General features: G+C 42.5%; 1 protein-coding gene across 1 annotated transcript in view; it reads right to left on the reverse strand.

Moving 5' to 3' along the window:
• RRAGD (Ras related GTP binding D) overlaps positions 1–25,210 on the reverse strand; it is a 53,752-nt gene that overhangs the window by 22,764 nt on the left and 5,778 nt on the right. The window lies entirely within an intron of this gene.

A 25,210-nucleotide genomic window follows, 5' to 3' on the forward strand; every position in this document is an offset into this window, starting at 1 on the left:
GCTGGTCTATACTTCCCACCAGGCAAAGGGGACAGCTTTTGCTAAGTGCAAAACACTCAACAATACAGTCTCGCCACTTCTCACACCATCCCAGGGGCCAGACACCAATATAATGCCACATCACAAGCAGGGACTCAAGAGCGTGAAGAGAGATTTATTTCCTGGAGCAGAATCCAGATCTGAGCATTCAGGACCCATATTGTTCTCTGAGAAGCCATCACTAAAGAGATGCTTGTTGACGTGAGTTATGCCTCTCTCAGTCACCCTCCTCTGGCTAGTACTCTCCCAAGCCACGAAGGCCTGGAAAATGGGCCTTGGACTAGACGTCGCAGGTTTGGACTGTGTTACACAGCAGATGCAAAGTTTGTGAGAGGCAGACATCTCTCAGGCCCACCCTGGCTCAGGGCCCCCATCCAGTAAGGTAGCTACTAGCCAAATACAGCTATTTAAATTAAAATTGATTAAAATTAGAAATTCAAATCCTCCTCCTATGAGGTTTCTAGAGAAGCCAAATTCATAGACACAGAATGTTTTCAGGGGTTGGGGGAAAAGAGGAACGGGGAGTTCTGTGTTTAATGGGTATGTAGTTTCAGGTGGGGGAATATGAGAAAATTCTGGAGATGGATGGTGGTGAGGGGCGCATAACAGTCACACTGTTATGCGCCCCTCACCGCCAAAAATGGTTAAAACTGTAAATGTTATGATGTTATATATATTTTATCACAATAAAAATTTGGGGGTTCCTCAGTTTCATCGTGGCAAGTACTCAACAGCCACATCCAGCAAGTGGCTAACGTATTGGACAGCACAGACACAAAACAGCAGTCCCCAACCTTTTTGGCACCTGGGACCAGTTTTGTGGAAAACAATTTTTCCACGGACCAGTGGGGTGGTGGGGTGGTTTCAGGATGATTCAAGAAGGTTGCATTTATTATGCACTTTATTTCTATTATTATTGCATTGTCCTACATAATGAAATAACTCTCACCATAATGTAGAATCAACGGGAACCCTGAGCTTGTTTTCCTGCAACTAGACAGTCCCATGTGGGGGTGATGGGAGACAATGACAGATCATCAGGCACTGGATTCTCACAAGGAGCGTGCAACCTAAATCCCCCACATGTGCAGTTCACAACAGGGTTTGCACTCCTATGAGAATCTAATGCCACTGCTGATCTGACAGGATGCAGAGCTCAGGCAGTAATGCGAGCAATGGGGAGTGGCTGTAAATACAGACGAAGCTTCGCTTGCTCCCCCACTGCTCACCTTCTGCCATGCAGTGCAGTTCCTAACAGGCCACAGACTGGTACGGGTCTGTGGCCCAGGGTTTGGGGATCCCTGACATAGAACATTCTTATCCTCACAGAAAGTTCTAGAGGCCAGCACTACACCAGTCCCTGGTAACAAAAATTCAATCTTAAAATCCTTTGCTAAGGGTCCTAGAGGGATTAGGCATTACTGGGTAAAAGTAGGCGTTGGTGGGCTGGGTGTGGTGGCTCACACCTGTAATCCCAGCACTTTGGGAGGCCAAGGCAGGCGGATCACGAGATCAGCAGATCAAGACCACCCTGGCTAACACGGTGAAACTCCATCTCTACTAAAAATACAAAAAAATTAGCCGGGCGTGGTGGTGGGCACCTGTAGTCCCAGCTACTCTGGAGGCTGAGGCAGGAGAATGGCGTGAACCTGGGAGGCGGAGCTTGCAGTGGGCCGAGATCATGCCACTGCACTCCAGCCTGGGTGACAGTGCAAGACTCTATCTCAAAAAAAAAAAAAAAAAAAGAAGAAGAAGTTGGTGTAACAGCTCAAAACCCTGTAGGGCTCTCTCTTTCCTTTGTTCTTGAAACATACAGTATTAATTCCACAATGTTCTTTAGTCCTAGAAAACCACTTAATTGGTAAGCAGCCTTCCTAATTGACCAAGAGCGTGTACATTTCACAGAAGTAAAGGAAGTATAGACCAGTGGTTCAGTGTTAGGCTCTGAAGTCAGTAAGACTTGGGGTTTAAACTATCAGACCTTGAAAAAGATACTTAGCTTTTGAGACTCAATTTCAAAATCTACAAAATGGACTTGATAATGAAAATAAACATCTCATAGGGCTGTTATAATAAATGAAATCAAGGACCTAAAACAATTATTAAAACTAAGACTCATTCAGCAAATGGTGCTGGGCCAACTGTATATCCACATGCAAAAGAATGAATTTAGACCCTTACGTCATACCATATACAAAAATTAACTCAAATGGATCAAACATCTAAGTTGAAGAGCTAAAACTATAAAACTCTTAAATCAAAATGTTTTATTTAAGAAGGAAACATAGGTGTAAATCTTGGCAACCTTGCATTAGGCAATGGTTTCTTAGCTATCACAGCAAAAGCACAAGCAACAACAGAAAAAAAATGGATAAACTGGACTTCATCAAAAATTTTAAAAGTAAAAAGACAACACAGAGAATGGGAGGAAACATTTGCAAATCATACACCTGATAAGAGTCTAGTATCCAGAGTATATAAAGAATGCTTAGGCCGGGCGCGGTGGCTCACACTTGTAATCCCAGCACTTTGGGAGGCCGAGGCGGGCGGATCACGAGGTCAGGAGATCGAGACCACGGTGAAACCCCGTCTCTACTAAAAATACAAAAAAATTAGCCGGGCGTGGTGGCAGGCGCCTGTAGTCCCAGCTACTCGGAGAGGCTGAGGCAGGAGAATGGCGTGAACCCGGGAGGCGGAGCTTGCAGTGAGCCGAGATTGCGCCACTGCACTCCAGCCTGGGCGACAGAGCGAGACTCCGTCTCAAAAAAAAAAAAAAAAAAAAAAAAAAAGAATGCTTATAATTCAACAATAAATGACAACCCAATAAAAAATGAGCCAAGGATGTGAATAGACATTTCTCCAAAGAGACACTAAAGGCCAATACACATATGAAAAGGTGCTCCATGTCATTAGCCATCAGAGAAGTACAAGTAAAAACCATATTGAGATCCCACTTCACACCTACTAGGATGGCTATAATCAAAATGATGGATAATAACATGTGTTGGTGAAGATGTAGAGAAACTGGAACCTTCATATTGCCACTGGTGGGAATACAAAATGGTGCACTTTGGAAAACAGTTTGGCAGTTCCTCAAACATAGGCTGGGCATGGTGGCTCACACCTGTAATCTCAGCATTTTGAGAGGTCGAGGCAGGCAGATCACTTGAGGTCAGGAGTTTGAGACCAGCCTGGCCAACATGGTGAAACCCCATCTCTACTAAAAATACAAAAATTAGCCAGACATGGTGGCGGGCACCTGTAATCCCAGCTACTTGGGAGGCTGAGGCAGAAGAATCGCTTGAACCTGGGAGGCAGCAGTTGCAGTGAACTGAGATGGTGCCCCTGCACTCCAGCCTGAGCAACAGAGTGACACTCTGTCTTAAAAAAAGATCAAACATACAGTCACCATATGACCTAGTAATTGCACTCCTCCAAATATACTAAAAAAATTGAAATCATATATCCAGGCAAAAACTTCTACACGAATGTTCACAGCAGTATTATTCACAATAGCCCAAAAGTAGAAACTGCTCAACACCCATCAACTCATGAATGGATGAAAAGAAAGCGGTACAATGGAATATAGGCTGGGAATGGTGGCTCGTGTCTATAATCCCAGTACTTTGGGAGGCTGAGGCAGGAGGGCTGCTTGAGGCCAGGAGTTCAAGATCAGCCTGGGCAGCATAGTAAGACCCCATCTCTACAAAAACTTTGAAAATTAGCTGGGTATGGCAGCATGCATCTGTAATTCCAGCTACTTAGGGGACCAAGGTGGGAGGATCCCTTGAGCCCAGTGGCTCGAGGCTGAAGTGAGCCACGATTGTGCCACTGCACTCCAGTTTGGGTGACAGAGTGAGACCCTGTCTCAAAAAAAAAAAAAAAATACAATGGAATATTATTCAGCCATAAAAAACGAATAAAGTACCAATTCATGCTACAATATGGATGAACACTGAAAATAATAACACTAAGTGAAAGAACAGACACAAAATGTTTCCTATTGTATGATTCTATTTACATGCAATGTTCAGAATGGACAGATCCATAGAGACAAAAAGTAGTTACTGGTTGCCAGTGGCTAGAGAGAAGGGAAAATAGAGAGTGACTGTTAACTGGTATGTAGTTTCTTTGGAGTGATAAAAATGTTCTGGAATTTGCCAGGCATGGTAGCTCACACCTGTAATCATAGCACTTTGGGAGGCCAAGGCAGGTGGACTGCTTGAGCTCAGGAGTTTGAGACCAGCCTGGGCAACATGTCAAAACCCCATCTCTACAAAAAAAAAAATGCTAAAAATTAGCCAGGTGTGGTGGCACGCACCTGTAGTCCCAGCTACTCTAAGATCTGAGGCAGGAGGATCCCTTGAGCCCAGGAGGCTGAGGCTGCAGTGAGCTGAGATCACACCACAGCGATCTAGCCTGGGTGACAAACTGAGACCCTGTCTCAAAAAAAAAAAAAATCCCTGGAATTAAACAGTGGTGATAATTGCACACCTTTGTGAATATACTAAAATCCATTGAGCTCTGTACTTTAAAAGAGCAAATACTATGGTATATAAAGTATATCTCAATTTTTTACAAAGGTTTCATGAATACACAAAAATAAAAAACCCAGTATGAAACTCAAAGAAGGATCAAGAAAAGAAACCAACATCTTAAGAAAAAAAGGAGCTGGGCACAGTGGCTCATGCCTATAATGCCAGCACTTTGGAAGGCTGAGGTGGGAGGATCACCTGAGGCCAGGAGTTTGAGACCAGTCTGGGCAGCATAGCGAGACCTCTGCCTCTACAAAAAAAAATTTTTTTAATTGGCTGGGCATAGTGGCACGCAGCTGTCATCCCAGCCACTTGGGAGGCTAAAGTGGGAGGCTCCCTTAAGCCCAGGAGTTCAAGGCTGCCGTGAGCTTTGATTGCACTACTGCACTCCAGCCTGGACAACGGTACAAAACCCTGTCTCAAAAAAAAAAAAAAAAAAAGAATATAAAATATAGAGATGTATATACATTAAATTATTTTCCTAAATTTCTTATTTCCTTCTTTTTTTTAATTATTGTACTTTAAGTTTTAGGGTACATGTGCACAATATGCAGGTTTGTTACATATGTATCCATGTGCCATGTTGGTGTGCTGCACCCATTAACTCATCATTTAGCATTAGATGTACCTTCTAATGCTATCCCTCCGCCCTCACCCCACCCCACAACAGTCCCCGGAGTGTGATGTTCCCCTTCCTGTGTCCACGTGTTCTCACTGTTCAATTCCCATCTATGAGTGAGAACATGCGGGTTTGGTTTTTTGACCTTGTGATAGTTTACTGAGAATGATGATTTCCAGTTTCATCGATGTCCCTACAAAGGACATGAACTCATCATTTTTTATGGCTGCATAGTATTCCATGGTATATATGTGCCACATTTTCTTAATCCAGTCTATGGTTGTTGGACATTTGGGTTGGTTCCAAGTCTTTGCTATTGTGAATAGTGCCACAATAAACATACATGTGCACGTGTCTTTATAGCAGCATGATTTATAGTCCTTTGGGTATATACCCAGTAATGGGATGGCTGGGTCAAATGGTGTTTCTAGTTCTAGATCCCTGAGGAATCGCCACACTGACTTCCACAATGGTTGAACTAGTTTACAGTCCCACCAACAGTGTAAAAGTGTTCCTATTTCTCCACATCCTCTCTAGCACCTGTTGTTTCCTGACTTTTTAATGATGGCCATTCTAACTGGTGTGAGATGGCATCTCATTGGGGTTTTGATTTGCATTTCTCTGATGGCCAGTGATGATGAGCATTTTTTTCATGTGTTTTTTGGCTGCATAAATGTCTTCTTTTGAGAAGTATCTGTTCATGTCCTTCGCCCACTTTTTGATGGGGTTGTTTGTTTTTTCTTGTAAATTTGTTTGAGTTCACTGTAGATTCTGGATATTAGCCCTTTGTCAGATGAGTAGGTTGCAAAAATTTTCTCCCATTTTGTAGGTTGCCTGTTCACTCTGATGGTAGTTTCTTTTGCTGTGCAGAAGCTCTTTAGTTTATTTAGATCCCATTCGTCAATTTTGGCTTTTGTTGCCATTGCTTTTGGTGTTTTAGACATGAAGTCCTTGCCCATGCCTATGTCCTGAATGGTAATGCCTAGGTTTTCTTCTAGAGTTTTTATGGTTTTAGGTCTAACATTTAAGTCTTTAATCCATCTTGAATTAATTTTTGTATAAGGTGTAAGGAAGGGATCCAGTTTCAGCTTTCTACATATGGCTAGCTAGTTTTCCCAGCACCATTTATTAAATAGGGAATCCTTTCCCCATTGCTTTTTTTTGTCAGGTTTGTCAAAGATCAGATGCTTGTAGATATGTGGCGTTATTTCTGAGGGCTCTGTTCTGTTCCATTGATCTATATCACTGTTTTGGTACCAGTACCATGCTGTTTTGGTTACTGTAGCCTTGTAGTATAGTTTGAAGTCAGGTAGCGTGATGCCTCCAGCTTTGTTCTTTTGGCTTAGGATTGACTTGCGATGCGGGCTCTTTTTTGGTTCCATATGAACTTTAAAGTAGTTTTTTCCAATTCTGTGAAGAAAGTCATTGGTAGCTTGATGGGGATGGCATTGAATCTATAAATTACCTTGGGCAGTATGGCCATTTTCATGATATTGATTCTTCCAACCCATGAGCATGGAATGTTCTTCCATTTGTTTGTATCCTCTTTATTTCATTGAGCAGTGGTTTGTAGTTCTCCTTGAAGAGGTCCTTCACATCCCTCGTAAGTTGGATTCCTAGGTATTTTATTCTCTTTGAAGCAATTGTGAATGGGAGTTCACTCATGATTTGGCTCTCTGTTTGTCTGTGATTGGTGTTTAAGAATGCTTGTGATTTTTGCACGTTGATTTTGTATCCTGAGACTTGCTAAAGTTGCCTATCAGCTTAAGGAGATTTTGGGCTGAGACGATGGGGTTTTCTAGATATAAAATCATGTCATCTGCAAACAGGGACAATTTGACTTCCTCTTTTCCTAATTGAATACCCTTTATTTCCTTCTCTTGCCTAATTGCCTTGGCCAGAACTTCCAACACTATGTTGAATAGGAGTGGTGAGAGAGGGCATCCCTGTCTAGTGCCAGTTTTCAAAGGGAATGCTTCCAGTTTTTGCCCATTCAGTATGATATTGGCTGTGGGTTTGTCATAGATAGCTCTTATTATTTTGAGATACGTCCCATCAATACCTAATTTATTGAGAGTGTTTAGCATGAAGGGTTGTTGAATTTTGTCAAAGGCCTTTTCTGCATCTATTGAGATAATCATGTGGTTTTTGTCTTTGGTTCTGTTTATATGCTGGATTACATTTATTGATTTGCGTATGTTGAACCAGCCTTGCATCCCAGGGATGAAGCCCACTTGATCATGGTGGATAAGCTTTTTGATGTGCTGCTGGATTTGGTTTGCCAGTATTTTATTGAGGATTTTTGCATCAATGTTCATCAAGGATATTGGTCTGAAATTCTCTTTTTTGGTTTGTGTCTCTGCCAGGCTTTGGTATCAGGATGATGCTGGCCTCATAAAATGAGTTAGGAAGGATTCCCTCTTTTTCTATTGATTGGAATAGTTTCAGAAGGAATAGTACCAGTTCCTCCTTGTACCTCTGGTAGAATTCGGCTGTGAATCCAGCTGATCCTGGACTTTTTTTGGTTGGTAAGCTATTGATTATTGCCACAATTTCAGAGCCTGTTATTGGTCTATTCAGAGATTCAACTTCTTCCTGGTTTAGTCTTGGGAGGGTGTATGTGTCGAGGAATTTATCCATTTCTTCTAGATTTTCTAGTTTATTTGCATAGAGGTGTTTGTAGTATTCTCTGATGGTAGTTTGTATTTCTGTGGGATCGGTGGTGATATCCCCTTTATCATTTTTTATTGCATCTATTTGATTCTTCTCTCTTTTCTTCTTTATTAGTCTTGCTAGCCATCTATCAATTTTGTTGATCTTCTCAAAAAACCAGCTCCTGGATTCATTAATTTTTTGAAGGGTTTTTTGTGTCTCTATTTCCTTCAGTTCTCCTCTGATTTTAGTTATTTCTTGCCTTCTGCTAGCTTTTGAATGTGTTTGCTCTTGCTTTTCTAGTTCTTTTAATTGTGATGTTAGGGTGTCAATTTTGGATCTTTCCTGCTTTCTCTTGTGGGCATTTAGTGCTATACATTTCCCTCTACACACTGCTTTGAATGTGTCCCAGAGATTCTGGCATGTTGTGTCTTTGTTCTCGTTGGTTTCAAAGAACATCTTTATTTCCGTCTTCATTTCGTTATGTACCCAGTAGTCATTCAGGAGCAGGTTGTTCAGTTTCCATGTAGTTGAGCAGTTTTAAGTGAGTTTCTTAATCCTGTGTTCTAGTTTGATTGCACTGTGGTCTGAGAGACAGTTTGTTATAATTTCTGTTCTTTTACATTTGCTGAGGAGAGCTTTACTTCCAACTATGTGGTCAATTTTGGAATAGGTGTGGTGTGGTGCTGAAAAAATGTATATTCTGTTGATTTGGGGTGGAGACTTCTGTAGATGTCTATTAGGTCTGCTTGGTGCAGAGCTGAGTTCAATTCCTGGGTATCCTTGTTAACTTTCTGTCTTGTTGATCTGTCTAATGTTGACAGTGGGGTGTTAAAGTCTCCCATTATTATTGTGTGGGAGTCTAAGTCTCTTTGTAGGTCACTCAGGACTTGCTTTATGAATCTGGGTGCTCCTGTATTGGGTGCATATATATTTAGGATAGTTAGCTCTTCTTGTTGAATTGATCCCTTTACCATTATGTAATGGCCTTCTTTGTCTCTTTTGATCTTTGTTGGTTTAAAGTCTGTTTTATCAGAGACTAGGATTGCAACCCCTGCCTTTTTTTGTTTTCCATTTGCTTGGTAGATCTTCCTCCATCCTTTTATTTTGAGCCTATGTGTGTCTCTGCACATGAGATGGGTTTCCTGAATACAGCACACTGATGGGTCTTGACTCTTTATCCAATTTGCCAGTCTGTGTCTTTTAATTGGAGCATTTAGTCCATTTACATTTAAAGTTAATATTGTTACGTGTTAATTTGATCCTGTCATTATGATGTTAGCTGGTTATTTTGCTCGTTAGTTGATGCAGTTTGTTCCTAGCCTCGACGGTCTTTACAATTTGGCATGATTTTGCAATGGCTGGTACTGGTTGTTCCTTTCCATGTTTAGTGCTTCCTTCAGGAGCTCTTTTAGGGCAGGCCTGGTGGTGACAAAATCTCTTAGCATTTGCTTGTCTGTAAAGTATTTTATTTCTCCTTCACTTATGAAGCTTAGTTTGGCTGGATATGAAATTCTGGGTTGAAAATTCTTTTCTTTCAGAATGTTGAATATTGGCCCCCACTCTCTTCTGGCTTGTAGAGTTTCTGCCAAGAGATCTGCTGTTAGTCTGATGGGCTTCCCTTTGTGGGTAACCTGACCTTTCTCTCTGGCTGCTCTTAACATTTTTTCCTTCATTTCAACTTTGGTGAATCTCACAATTATGTGTCTTGGAGTTGCTCTTCTCGAGGAGTATCTTTGTGGCGTTCTCTGTATTTCTTGAATCTGAATGTTGGCCTGCCTTGCTAGATTGGGGAAGTTCTCCTGGGTAATATCTTGCAGAGTGTTTTCCAACTTGGTTCCATTCTCCCCATCACTTTCAGGTACACCAATCAGACATAGGTTTGGTCTTTTCACATAGTCCCATATTTCTTGGAGGCTTTGTTCGTTTCTTTTTATTCTTTTTTCTCTAGACTTCCCTTCTCGCTTCATTTCATTCATTTCATCCGCTGATACCCTTTCTTCCAGTTGATTGCATCGGCTCCTGAGGCTTCTGCATTCTTCACGTAGTTCTCAAGCCTTGACTTTCAGCTCCATCAGCTCCTTTAAGCACTTCTCTGTATTGGTTATTCTAGTTATACATTCATCTAATTCTTTTTTCAAAGTTTTTAACTTCTTTGCCTTTGGCTTGAATTTCCTCCTGTAGCTCGGAGTAGTTTGACCGTCTGAAGCCTTCTTCTCTCAACTCGTCAAAGTCATCCTCCATCTAGCTTTGTTCCATTGCTGGTGAGGAACTGTGTTCCTTTGGTGGAGGAGAGGTGCTCTGCTTTTTAGAGTTTCCAGTTTTTCTGCTCTGTTTTTTCCCCATCTTTGTGGTTTTATCTACTTTTGGTCTTTGATGATGGTGATGTACAGATGGGTTTTTGGTGTGGATGTCCTTTCTGTTTGTTAGTTTTCCTTCTAACAGACAAGACCCTCAGCTGCAGGTCTGTTGGAGTTTGCTAGAGGTCCACTCCAGACCCTGTTTGCCTGGGTGTCAGCAGCGGTGGCTGCAGAACACAGGATTTTTCGTGAACTGTGAATGCTGCTGCCGGATAGTTCCTCTGGAAGTTTTGTCTCAGAGGAGTACCCGGCCGTGTGAGGTGTCAGTCTGCCCCTACTGGGGGTTGCCTCCCAGTTAGGCTGCTCGGGGGTCAGGGACCCACTTGAGGAGGCAGTCTGCCTGTTCTCAGATCTCCAGCTGAGTGTTGGGAGAACCACTACTCTCTTCAAAGCTGTTAGACAGGGACATTTAAGTCTGCAGAGGTTATTGCTGTCTTTTTGTTTGTCTGTGCCCTGCCCCCAGAGGTGGAGCCTACAGAGGCAGGCAGGCCTTCTTGAGCTGTGGTGGGCTCCACCCAGTTCGAGCTTCCTGGCTGCTTTGTTTACCTAATCAAGCCTGGGCAATGGCGGGCTCCCCTCCCCCAGCCTCGCTGCCGGCTTGCAGTTTAATCTCAGACTGCTGTGCTAGCAATCAGCGAGACTCCATGGGCGTAGGACCCTCCGAGCCAGATGCGGGATATAATCTCCTGGTGTGCCGTTTTTTAAGCCCATTGGAAAAGTGTAGTATTAGGGTGGGAGTGACCCGATTTTCCAGGTGCCATCTGTCACCCGTCTTTGACTAGAAAAGGGAACTCCCTGACCCCTTGTGCTTCCCGAGTGAGGCAATGCCTCGCCCTGCTTCAGCTCGCGCACGGTGCACTGCACCCACTGTCCTGCGCCAACTGTCTGGCACTCCCTAGTGAGATGAACCCGGTACCTCAGATGGAAATGCAGAAATCACCCGTCTTCTGCGTCACTCACGCTGGGAGCTGTAGACCGGAGCTGTTCCTATTCGGCCATCTCAGCTCCACCCCCATTTCCTTCTTAACTATACCTCATTATGACTTTATTTTTCTCTGGTCTAACCTAATCCAATACAGACTGAAAAGTAACCTTTTATTTCCCTATTGTAACCAACAATTTTCCCCCAAAACTCTACAATTGTCTACAACACGTTACTACTTGATAATATCTTAGTAAATTTCATTTACTATATATAACACTTTGACATTTGAATTTGCAATAGGTGTAGGCAAACATACATATTTCAGATAAAACAATGACTGAGTAAAGAAAAATTAAGCAGGTATAGATGTGCATAGACATTACTCCACTATAAGCAACTGCTCAGCGCTACCTTATCCAGCCATACTTTTCCAGTTCAACTGAATCCAATTCAACACATTGCTGATGACATAAAATATAGGCAGTAATGTGGAAGTAAATGACCCAAAATGTAACCAGCTTTCTTCTTCATCAGTGATTATATGCTACCCAGTCACAGTATTGCCATTACAAGTCAATCTTAGCAAGAGCAGGGCATGAACTGAAAATGAAACAGGACTTCATGTTTAAAAATATCAGACAGATAACATGTTCATCTTCCCTTCCCATACTAACTCCCTAAAAATAATAGGAATAGTATGCATAATAAACAAATAGGTGGACAATGAAACATGGATAGCTAAGTTTAAAACAAAAAGGAGAACTCAAAATTGACAACCAGGAAATCCTTAAGAAACACAAAGATCAGATTGAAGAGGGAATCTGCAGTCCTTGACTATGAATGGCAGAGTTCTGCTGTAGAGTGTAGAACTGGTGGAATCCCACAACAGGAAGGAATATGAAGACAAGCAACAGAGTCATTATTTGGAGAATAACAGTGAAAACAGCCAAGCAGATAAACTCTGTGCACCACGGCCCACTCACCCAAACTTACCCTACACACACTAGGATATCTTCTAGGTGAAAGCAGTAAATGGAGGAGGTTGGGCATGAGAAGGAAGGCAGTGCCCCCAGTGCTAGTGATGCCCAGAAGGACAATAAAGCATCCCCACTACTGTCCTCAAAGTCCTCTCACCTCCCCTAACTCTCACTACAATGTGTGGAGTAGAGCACTATCAGACGTGGATACAGTACCATCTTCCCTCCAACATTTCCTTGAACATCAAATATTCGAGTAATGCCAAGATTATGGAAGACAATATAGACCCAACAAATGGAAGAATGTACACCTGAAGAAGCAGAGTTAATAACAGAATCACAGCAAACTGTCAAACTAAATATACTTCAGATACTCAGAGATATGAGAAAATATGGCATTCATGAAACAAGATCAGACAGTTTCAGAGGAAGAGCAGTTATGAAAAAGGGGTATATAGATCTTGGCAATAAAAATGTATGGATTAAAAAGCAGAATAAACACAGATGAAGACGGAAATAGTGGACTGGCTAGTCAAAGTCTCTCAAGATGCAGTACAAAAGAATAGAGCACTGGAAAGTATGAAATCAAAGTTAAAGTGGCATCAGGAATAAGATTCAGAAGAACCATTATTTTACCAAAGAAGTTCCAAAAGGAGAGAATGCAGAATATGGGGAGTAAGCAACATTTAACTAAATAATAGATAAGCCTTTCCTAAATTAACAAAAGATAAAACTCAAAATGAACAGACTCACAAAATAAAATGGAGAAACTTAAAAACAAGCCCACACCTAAAAAAAAAAAAAAATCATAGTGTAATTTCAAAATACCAAGGATATCTATAGGAAGAAAAAGAGAAGTGAAAAAAAATTTAAAAATCAAGGATAATAATAAAATCCTTAGAAGGGGGAAACAATTACCAATGAAAGAACTAGAAAGACATCAGATGCTTATCAACAACACAGATATGAGAAGACAACAGAACAGATCTTAAAAAGACAAAAGGAAAAAAATCTGTGAACTCATTAATATACCAATCATATTATTTTTCAAATGTGAGAGTATTTGAAATAAAGACATTTCCAGATATTCAAGGACTTAGAAAGTTTATTTCCCACTTAATCCCTTTGAAAGAATTACTCAAGTATGTAACTCCTGAAAGAAAAATACACCCAAAATGCAGTACAATGTAATCAGCAATGGAAAACAATGAATAGTAAAAGAGAGGTAAGCCAAAGAATGCTATGGTTGCTGCTAGAAAAGCATAGGTATTTTTTTTTAATTTAAGGATAACCATTTCAAATATAAATGAAAATATAAATATGTACAAAAATGCATTTTAAAACAGTCCAGAAGGATACACAGCAAATGGCAAAGTGTAGATAGAAGGAGAATTTAGGGGGATCATGAAAAGGAATTTGGTTTTAATTTTAAAAATGAAATATATTCACATACATATATAATTAAAATTGGTTTTGAAAAGGAAAGAAAAACAATTTTTATTGTCTAGGGAGTCATGAGGGACACTGAAATGGGAAGGTGGCCAGGCCTGGTGGTGCACACCTGTAATCCCAGCACTTTGGGAGGCGGAGGTGGGAGGATCGCTTGAGCCCAAGAGTTTGAGACCAGCCTGGTCAACACAAAGAGAACTCATCTCTACAAAAAATTTTAAAAATTAGCCAGACATGGTGGTGGGCACCTGTAGTCACAGCTACTTGGAAGGCTGAGGTGGGAAGATCCCTTGAACTCAAGAGATTGAGGCTGCAGTGAGCCATGATTGTGCCACTGCACTCCAGCCTGGGCAACAGAGTTAAGACCCTGTCTCAAAAAGAAAGAAAGAAACAATTTGTTGGACATGCCTGTGGTCCCAGCTACTTGGGAGGCTGAGGCAGAAGGACTGCTTGAGTCCAGGGGTTTGAGAACGGCCTGGGTAATAGCAAGATCCCAACTCTAAAACGAAGAAAGAAGGGAAAAGAAATAACAACTTAAATCTATAGAACTATAATCTGTCAATGAAAGTAAGATAAAACAAAATTTACAAAGTAAAAAGAGACAACTGACACGCTGTTTTATGTTTTAATTTACAAAGCTCGGACCTTTAAGTTTAATTCCAAAGATGCACAAGTTCACTGAAAACCTCTGATATTCCCTTTCACTTTATTTGCCAAACACAAATGTTTCAAAATATTAAATACTCCTTAAATTGTGATTTCAACTCCACATTTTCTCTTTCAGTTGTGCTCTTAGGGTTTTTGTTTTATGAAAACAATAAATATGTGGGTTAATGGGCCCAAAGTAGTTGCTTGGTAAATGTTGGTTAGACAAAAAGATATGTAAAACATGGTTCCCATCTTAGAGAAACTTAGAAATCCAGTCCAAACTGTGAGTGTTGGTGTAAAGACAGACAAATAGATCACTGGAACAGACAGGGAAATAAACCCACACTTACACAGATAACTGATTTTTCACCAAGAGGTAAAAGCCACCTCCATGAAGAAAGGACAGTCATTTTCACGAAATGACTGATGGACCAACTGGACATCCATATGTCAAAAAAAAAAAAAAAAATTCAACTCACATCAACTCAAAATTGGTCTTGGCCTCACTGTAAGACCTAAAACTATGAAACTTCTAGGATAAAATATTTATAACTTTGCGTTAGGCAAAAATTTCTTAGATATGACACCCTCCCCCAAAAATTGGTAGACTGGATTTTATTAAAATAAAACTTCAATACCCATGAAAACTAAATAATAATAATAATAATAATAATAATTAGAAAGAAAAGCACAACAGATCCAAAAATGAAGAATTTGTTGGGACTTAAAAGACAGCAGCAACTCTCAAAAAAAATAAAAGAAAAGAAAAACATCAAATGACATTGTTAAGTAATAAAGACAAGACACAGACTAGAAGAAAGTATCTGCAAATAATGTATCTGGGAAGGGACTTGTATGCAGAATATATGAAGAACTCTCAAAACTTATTAATAAGAAAACAAATGACTCAATTTCATTTTATTTATTTATTTATTTATTTATTTATTTACTGACAGTCTCGCTCTGTTGTCCAGGCTGGAGTGCAGTGGCACAATCAGAGCTCACTGCAACCTCCACCTCTCAGGCTCAAGCAATCCTCCTGCCTCAGCCTCCAGAGGAACTGGGACTACAGGTGCGCCCCATCATGCTGAGCTAATTTTTTGTAGAGATGGGGTTTCCCCATGTTGCCCAGGCTGGTCTTGAACTCCTGGACTCAAGCGATCCACCCACCTTAGCCTCTCAAAGTGCTGGGATTACAGGCGTGAGCCGCTACACCCAACCAATGACCCAATTTTTTTTTTTTTTTTTTTTTTGAGACAGAGTCTCGCCCTGTCACCCAGGCTGGAGTGTTCAGTAGCATGATCTTGACTCACTGCAACCTCCATCTCCTGGGTTCAAGTCATTCTCCTGCCTCAGCCTCCTGAGTGGATGGGATTACAGGCATGCACCATCATGTTCGGCTAATTTTGTATTTTTAGTAAAGACAGGGTTTCACCATGTTGGCCAGGCTGATCTCGAACTCCTGACTTCAAGTGATCCACCCACCTCAGCCTCCCGAAGTGCTGGGATTACAGGCATGAGCCACCACACCTGGCTGACCCAATTTGAAAAGTGAAACAAGCAAAAGATTTGAAGAGACAACTTGCTCAAGAAGATTTATGGAAGGTAAAAAAGCACAGGAAAAGATACTCAATACATCATTAATCATTATAAAATGTAAATCAAAACTATAATGAGATACTATTACATACCCACTAAGATGGCTAAAATTAGGAAGACTCAGAGTAACAAGTGTTGGCAAGGATGTGGAGGTAATAGAACTCTCATACACTACTGGTAGAAATGTAAAATGATACTATTTTGGAAAACAGTTTGGTGGTTTCTTAAGAAGTTGAACATACACCTATCATACTATCCCTTCCATTCCACTGCTGAGTTTTTACCTAAGAGAAATGAAAGTTTTTGTCCATATAATAACGTGTACACAAAGGTTCATAACAACTTTATTTGTAATAGTCAAAAACTGTAAACAACCCAAATGTCCATCAGCAGTTGACTAGATACACAAATTGTGATGCATCTCAGCAATAAAAAAATAAACTATTGATACACATAACCTGGATGAATCTCTAATTACGCCAAATGAAAGAAGCCATTACTCCTTTTTCATAAAATTTTTTTAAAAAATGTAAACTAATCTAATCTACAGTGGCAAATAGCATATCAGTGGTTACCTAAGAAATGAAAGAGGCAGGGCTGGGCACAGTGGCTGGTACCTGTAATCCCAGCACTGTGGGAGGCCAAGGTGGGTGGATCACCTGAGGTCAGGAGTTCAAGACTAGCCTGGCCAACATGGCGAAACCCGGTCTCTACTAAATATTAGCTTGGCATGGTGGTGGTCACCTGTAATCGCAGCTACTTGGGAGGCTGAGGCAGGAGTATCACTTGAACCTGGGAGGCGGAAGTTGCAGTGAGCCGAGATTGCGTCATTGCACTCCAGCCTGAGTGACAAGAGCAAAACTCCATCTCAAAAAAAAAAAAAAAAAAGAAAAAAGAAATGGAAGAGGCAGTAGACAGTAAGGAAAGGTCAGAGGGAGGAAGAGGTATGGGAAAACATTTGGAAGTGATTGATATGTTCTTTATCTTGACTGTGCTGATGGTTTCACAGGTGCATATATATGTGAAAACGTATCAAATATGTGTTATTTTATGTCAATTAATTGTTGTACTTGACAGTTACAGCTGTTATAAAAAAAATGTAACCTTAAAGATAAGAATGGAAACCTTAACAGTTATAGTTGGTCTGCTATCACCTCCCAAACAGCAAGTGTTTAATCAATGCAAAGTGGAGGGAAATGCTTGTGGGCCAGGGGAGAGACCCAGTGGATCACACAGATTATGAATGCAGATTTAAAGTACTGCAGAATTTGGATGGGGCTGAGAGAAGGAGCAGGCAGGAGCTCCTCCAGAAGAGGGAAGTTCAAATGTAAGCAAAGGCACAATGCCTTACATGGAACAGGAAAATATGCACGTAATGAGAACTCATGGCTATCATGTATCAAGGTGCCTACAATGTGCCAGGCACTACTTTAGGCACTCTACACGCTTCATCCCATTCATGCTCCTTCAAGAATAGATATTATTATCCCCATTTCACAGGTGAAGAAATTCTGGTTTTGGTGGAGTGCTCACCCAGAGCCGTCACCACCGAGCCTTCACCACCAATCAGAGCCTTTACCACCAATCAGCTGTCTGTCACATTAAATACTAAACTCTAATTTGCATATCTTATGATTTAAAGTTTACAGGCTTAGAAAGGTCAAGTAACATTCAAACGGAGGGCTGGCCCACTCATGGTCTATGCATTCTATTTCTGCTCTGCAACACTGCCCCCAATTAATGCAAGCAAAACTCCTCGTTAAATTATGTACAACTGCAAAAATATTCATGTGTTTATAAATGCCTTTCTTCCCAATTTATACTGCTAGATATGGGCGTAGATTTAATGTTTCTCCAGCAGGGTCTGTAAGTCTCTATGTGGTATGATCATCCATGCTGATGACCTATAGAAGTTGAATCTCCTCCTCCTAGGAGGGTGGCGAGGTGACAGACACCACTGTGAAGGGGGGAGGGAGTATGTATGCATGTTTACATACACAGAAATGCTGGGAACTAAATACACACACGGCTGCAACAACACATACAGCTGAAGTATTTCCTTTTCCCTGCCTGCCAAATTCAATCATGGGCCACCAACCATTAAACAGCTGAGAAAGGGTGGCCTGGATCAGCAAGAACACCATCAACTTTGCAGGGACTCCCTAGTTCCAAATAGATGCATTTTATTACATTCAGCTAGGGCGTATGGAAATACGCTGTGTAGGCTGGGTTTCAATGGCTCACGCCTATAATCCCAGCACTTTGAGAGGCCAAGGAGGGCAAATTGCTTGAGCCCAGGAGTTCAAGACCAGCCTGGGCAACATGGCAAAACCCTCTCTCTACTAAAAATATATATATTTTTTTAATTAGCAAGTTGTGGTGGCTCGTGCCTACAGTCCCAGCTACTCAGGAGGCTGAGATGGGAGGATCACCTGAGCCCAGAAGTTAAGGCTGCAGTGAGCTGTGATTATGCCACTGCACTCTGTACCACCATGCCTAGCTATTTTTTTTTCTTTTTGTAGAGACGAGGTCTCCCTATGTTGCCCAGGCTGGTCTGAAACTCCTAGGCTCAAGTGATCCTCCCACTTCAGCCTCCCAAAGTGCTGGGATTACAGGCATGAGCCACCGTTCCCGGTCTGGGCTGGACATTTCTACAAACTTCACCGGCCCAGTGAGGGAGCGTAAGTCTGTTCTATCCCTGAGGAATCTCGGGGAAGGAAACTGCCCAAGGTCATATGACTGGTATTGGTGGAGTGCTCACCCAGAACCTTCACCACCAATCAGCTCTGTTTGTAACATTTAATACTAAACTGTAGTCTAATTTGCTTATCTCATGAATTAAAATTTACAGGGGACCTTCTCCTTGAGGTATTCTACAAAATGGCTTCATTCCAGCTGCTCTTCAAATCTTTAAAGTCAGAACACATTAGTCTTCATAAAATCAATTTGTGGGGATTAAACAGCAACAGCATTAAACAACAATAAAGACATTTAAAAAGAAAAAACTAGAAAATATCGGAGCACATGGTACAGCATAAAATTACGGCTTAGTGAAACTTTCCTGGGTTTATTTGCATGTATGTGGGTACTCATCCAGAGCATAAATGTTTTTTTTCTGTAGGCCAGGGTAAAAAATGTTGTAGGCCATGGCTTTACATCAGGAAAGGCTTCTTATATATCAAAAATGGACTGCTGATAAAAATCTTCCCTCTAATGTCCTCTCACCCTCTCCTCAAGTATCTCCACTTAAGAACCTCATAGAGCCCGGGTAGCTTAGCCCAGGTAAAGCGTTAATCTGAGGATCCAGGGTTCAAGGACAGGCACTAAAAAAAAAAAATCCCCTAGAGTACAGCTCTGAGTTCCCCAAAGGGTCTCACTCCACAATAGGCATGGTAGAGGCAGAGAGCTTATGCCAGGAAGGGAGGCATCTCAGCCTCTCAGCCTCCTGCAGAAGGCTGGGCTTTCTCCACCAACACTTCCCTAGGCATTACCCTCTGCCTAAGGCTTCTAGGTAGGCAAAAGAGAATGAAAGATGATAGCCCCCCTAAAAGGAGCAATCAGGGGACAAGTCTTTAAAAATCCACTACAGGAGGGCTCCCCTTCAACCTACCCTTCAACCTACCCAGGAATTTGCTGTAGAGAGATGAAATGTTCAAGCAGGCAGTTTGTTCTAATTTCAGGAAGGTTCCCTGAACACTGGCCAAGTGTGAGGCAGGGCTGCAGACACAAAGAAAAACGATTCATCCCCCAGCAATCAGAGGGGAATACAGACATGAGAAACTGGCAATTACCATGCATGGCCAGCTAGGTGTTCCAGGCACTGAGAGAGGCTCCCTGGAGGAGTAATATCTGAGTCTTAAAGGAGAGGAGGCATGGAACAGATGAATGAGGGAAAGGTTGTTCCAGGAAGAGATTTGCAGGTTCAGGAAACTGGAGGTTGGGGAATGTAGTTTGAAGGCAAGATGAGGCAACACTCTGTCCAGGGGCTTCCCCACAACATTTTTTTTTTTTTTGGAGACAGAGTCTTGCTCTATTGCCCAGGCTAGAGTGCTGTGGCGCAATCTTAGCTCACTGCAACCTCTGCCTCCCAGGTTCGAGCGATTCTCCTACCTCAGTCTCCCGAGTAGCTAGGATTACAGGCGCCTGACACCACACTCTGCTAATTTTTATATTTTTAGTAGACAGGGTTTCGCCATGTTGACCAGGCTGGTCTTGAACTCCTGACCTCAGGTGATCCATCTGCCTCAGCCTCCCAAAGTGCTGGGATAACAAGCGTGCACCACCTCACCCGGCCCCCTACAGCATTTAGAATAAAATCCAAATGTCTTCTTCTCCCCCTCACCCATGCCTGGTTCATCTTCTCCACTTGTTCCCTCTCCTCCAGCAACACTGGCCTTCCAGAAGGTTCCTCAGCTCAGGGTCTCACTTTGCTCTTCCCTCCATCTAGAAGAGCTCCTTCTTCAGCTCAGCCCAGCTGCAATGTCACCCCCACTGCTAAATCAGGCACTATCACTTCCTGAGCCATAACCCTGTGCCTTTTTAATAGTCCTTATTACTATTAATAGTCCATCTTTAGTATGTTTGTCTTCCTGTTTGTTTACTTGTTTTTTGTTTGTCTCTCTCACATGTGCACAGGCAAAACACATGGTAGCACATGGCATGAGTTCAATACATATCTTTGAAGAAATTAGTTGATGGAGAGGTGACAGGCTAGCTCAGGAGTGGGAAGTTTGGATATTACCCTGAAAGCATTGAGGAAATCCTAAGGATTTTTTTTTTTTTTTTTTTTGGTGGGGGACAGAGTCCTGCTCTGTCGCCCAGGCTAGAGTGCAGTGGTGCAATCTCAGCTCACTGCAACCTCCACCTCCCAGGTTCAAGCAATTCTCCTGCCTCAGCCTCCCGAGTAGCTGGGATTACAGGCACGCACCAGCACGCCTGGTTAATTTTTGTATTTTCAGTAGAGACGAGGCTTCACCATGTTGGCCAGGCTGGTCTTGATCTCCTGACCTCATGATCCGCCAGCCTCGGCCTCCCAAAGTGCTGGGATTACAGGCATGAGCCAATGAGCCCGGCCTGGAAATCACTAAGGATTTTAAGGGGAGATTAATGTGATTTACATTTCATTAAGTTCACTCCAGAAACAGACTCCCTTGCGGGTCCCAGTATGGAATTAGGAGGTTGTTCTAGAACACAAATGACAAAGAACTAAGGCACAGGCTGTGGAAACGGGACTTGTGAGCGCAAATCTGTGTCACATTAGGCATGAGGGACAAGGGAGACGGAAGCCCTGGGTTCCTGACCTGGCAGCCCAGTCACCAAGAAGGTTAGGGGGACGAAGCTGAACAAATATTTGAACTTGTTGAGTCTGAGGGGCTTGCTGGTCTGCAGCTCACATTGGGAAAGGATTCAGGGCCTCAGAAGGGAGGTAAGAATGTGACAGGCTTGAAGCAGGGAATGGAGGCTGCTGAGCTAGCCCATGCCTGATGGTTCTTTTCCCCCTGACCTCGTTGGGTGAAAATGAGGGCATGTTTGAGGAGTTTTAGCCATGGCCACAGCGAAACAGCTCAAACCAACCCACTCCAACCTCTCATCAACCTGCGGCTGCCATTTACTGACCACGTACATAGCACACAGTGTCATCGCTCAAGGTGGTAACACTCATCCTTTACAAATGTCAGTGACGTCTCCCACGCAGGTACTCATCAATGGCCATGATGTTTCAGTCAAGCAGGTTAAGTAAGCTCTAGGGATCTAATATACAACAGTGTACCTACAATAGCATATTATATGCTTAAAAACATATTAAGACAGATCTCATGTTAGGTGTTTTTACCACAATGACATTTTAAAAAACTGTCGGGGGGCGCGGTGGCTCATGCCTGTAATCCCAGCACTTTGGGAAGCTGAGGCAGGTGGATCACGAGGTCAGGAGACCAATTGAGACCATCCTGGCTAACACGGTGAAACCCTGTCTCTACTAAAAATACAAAAAATTAGCTGGGCGTGGTGGCGGGCGCCTGTAGTCCCAGCTACTCAGGAGGCTGAGGCAGGAGAATGGCGTGAACCCAGGAGGCAGAGCTTGCAGTGAGCAGAGATCGCGCCACCGCACCCCAGCCTGGGCGACAGAGCAAGACTCTGTCTCAAAAAAAAAAAAAAAAAAAAAACTGTCAAGGCATAAAGTACCAATTCAAAGGTACTTAGGGAACATCCAGGCATTGAGAACCTTTATGTCTGTGGAATATTACAACGCAACAAAGTGGTCTTTACCTGGGGATATATATATATATATATGGCCATGGATGATAATAGACTTCCTGATTGGTTTTCTTTTTCTTTTCTTTTTTTTTTTTTTTGAGAGAGAGGGTCTCACTCTGTCACTCAGGCTAGAGTTCAGTGAGTGGCTCAATCACAGCTCACTGCAGCCTCAAACTCCTGGGTTCAAGTGATCCTCCTGCCTCAGCCTCCCAAGTAGCGAGGACTACAGGCACACACCACCTCTACCACACCTGGCTAATTTTTTAATTTTTTTTGGTGGGGGGGCGGGGGTAGTGGTTAGAAGCAGGGTCTCGCCATGTCGTCCAGGCTGGTCTTGAATACCTGGGCTCAAGCGATCCTCCCACCTTGGCATCCCAAAGTGTTGGGATTACAGGCGTTAGCCACTGCGCCTGGCAACTTCTTGATTTAAATCTTTATTCTCTATATTTAGAAGACATCAATGTGGCCTTTTGCCATTTTTCCCATATGGGTTATTCACACATGCTTGAAGAATAAAAAACGGTTGTCATTTGAAGGGATATTAGGTATTGGTAAGCAACTTCTGCCTTTCTGTAAAATTTTAATATGATATTCCAAAGGGGGCTTTTTCCTATTAGTCTAAAATTTGGGCCCAATGGCCTGTGTAACACAAAGTATAAAAAAATACGAACACACGATTTTGCAGTTTGTAGCTTAACAAAATTAAAATTGTTGTTAAAACAAACTGAGGCCTCAGTGCTTACCCACAACAAACACTCAATAGATGTTTGTTGGGATGATTACATGAAAGTGACTGAGCAGAATTTGAGGCTAAATTAACTGAAGCTTTAAAAAGAAACTTCATGTCTGACTTTGGCCCAGATCAGCACTTGGAACTGGGTATCAAGAGGATCAGCTTTATGCCTAGGTGAAGTTTATTTACTGTGGTCAGGGACACCAAATAGACCTCACCTGTCCTCCACTCGGTGCTATCAATACCCAGATTTTCCAGAGATCCCAGCCTTCAAACTGGACTGCTGTAGACCCTAGGAAATTCAATCACCCAAGCAACAGCACTATGGGGAGGAGTCATCAAATTGGGCCATTATCAGTCTTTAACACCTGAAGGCTAATCACTTAATCAGGAATTATCCAGTAAGCAGCAGAGCCCTGTCAAAAACCAGCAGGACTTAGTAAAAAGAGAAAGAAGGGAGAAAAAGATGGATTAGTGCCTGAGTACAACAGGGCTGCCTGGGGACCCTGCCTGACTGATCTGAGGGTTAGGAATGCTTACAACAAAGAAGAAACCAGAAATCAGGAAAACGGGAATGGAAAGCCAATGTTCACCTCCTCACACAGCTCCTAAGGTTGGCCCTGCCATCCTAAGCTCAAGGATCTCCACAGGAAGAATGAGATATCATATGAAACGCACTTCACAAATTCTAGTGCATTATACAAGTGAGAACTATTATAATTAAGGAGAGTTCTCTGAGAGGTAGCATCTTTGAATAGGCTCAAAACAGGAAAATAAACTATGTAATACAAGAATTAAGATAACGTAGTGGCCAGGCACGGTGGCTCACATCTGTAATCCTAGCACTTTGGGAGGCCGAAGCGGGTGGATCACAAGGTCAGGAGATTGAGACCATCCTGGCTAACACGATGAAACCCCGTCTCTACTAAAAAAAATACAAAAAAATTAGCCAGGTGTGGCAGCGTGCGCCTGTAGTCCCAGCTGCTGGGGAGGCTGAGGCAGGAGAATGGCGTGAACCTGGGAGGCGGAGCTTGCAGTGAGCCGAGATTGCGCCACTGCACTCTAGCCTGGGTGACAGAGCAAGACTCCGTCTCAAAAAAAAAAAAAAAAGAGATAACATAGTGGCGAAGTGATGGCAAGTGGAATGGTTGAAAAAGTACTGGGTTAGTGTTAGACTAGGGTTCAAGTCCCAGCTCTCCATTTACTAGCTATGTGACCCCATACATGTCCCCTTGCCCATGAGCCTTCATTTCCTCCTCTATCGGCACACACATGGACACACACACAGGCACACAAGGACACACACACAGGACACACACAGGCACACAAACACACTCACTCCCCTTCTTTTTTCCTACCCCAAGCCTAGGCAACGGGAGGGTCTTCAGTGGAATGTGACTATAGTAAGAGGCTCACTCAACCTTAAGGGAAAATTAGAATTTCTTCGCTATTAGTATTCTGTGGAATCAACAAAGGCTTAAGCATCTATGTGCTTATGGTTTTAGGAAGAGGCCTCTGGTGTGTTTCTATTTGCAACTTTCTCTGTGGCTCCTTTAAATTTCTGAAGCTTATGTTGATCAATGGAACTACTTATACATTCAAGACCCAGGGGTTCAATAAGAAATTCCAACCCAAGTGGGAATGAATCATATGAATACTACTACTACTAACAAAAGCTATGCAAAAATCACGAAGATTCACTGTCCATTTGATTAACTACTTAGTAAGGAAAATTGAATGCAAACAGAACACATATTTTTCAAAGGCATAAAGATTTTTGAAGATGATTCTTTTATTTAGCGTGAAAACTAAATCTTTATGAAATCCTCTCAAGTCACACTGGCAGATAACTAAAAAACATGATAAATACCACATATGAATATTTCCTTAACATATGTATTCAGTAGCAGTCCTAATGATAAGGGGAGTGCTGGGAAGGGAAGGGTGTGGTCCCTTTAAATGATATGGAAGGGAGAAGGGAAGTGCCAGGTAGAGAGGAGGGCGTGGTCCCTGGCTAGGGCTGCACCCCCACAGGCCTAGGTGAGGTCAGGCATTTCCGGCCCAAATGTTGCAAGACCACCGTGGCCTGCCACATCCCCATCCTGTGCCTATAAAAACCCAAGACCCTAGCAAAGCAGACACAGACGCAGCTGGACGTCGAGAGGAGCACATCAGTGGAGGAACACACAAGCGGCTGGACATCGAGAGGAGCGGATCGATGGAAGAAGATTCAAGTGGCTAGACGTTCAAACGAGAGGACGTTGGGACCACACCAGTTTGGCCGGAGCGGTCAGAGAACAGCTGCCTGACTCCAGGGGAAAACCATCTCCCTTCTGGCTCCCCCATCTGCTGACAGCTACTTCTACTCAATAAAATCTTGCACTCATTCTCCAAGCCCAGGCGTGATCCGATTCTTCCG

The sequence above is a fragment of the Nomascus leucogenys genome, chromosome 3, assembly GCF_006542625.1.
Source record: "Nomascus leucogenys isolate Asia chromosome 3, Asia_NLE_v1, whole genome shotgun sequence".
Classification (NCBI taxonomy): Eukaryota; Metazoa; Chordata; class Mammalia; order Primates; family Hylobatidae; genus Nomascus; species Nomascus leucogenys.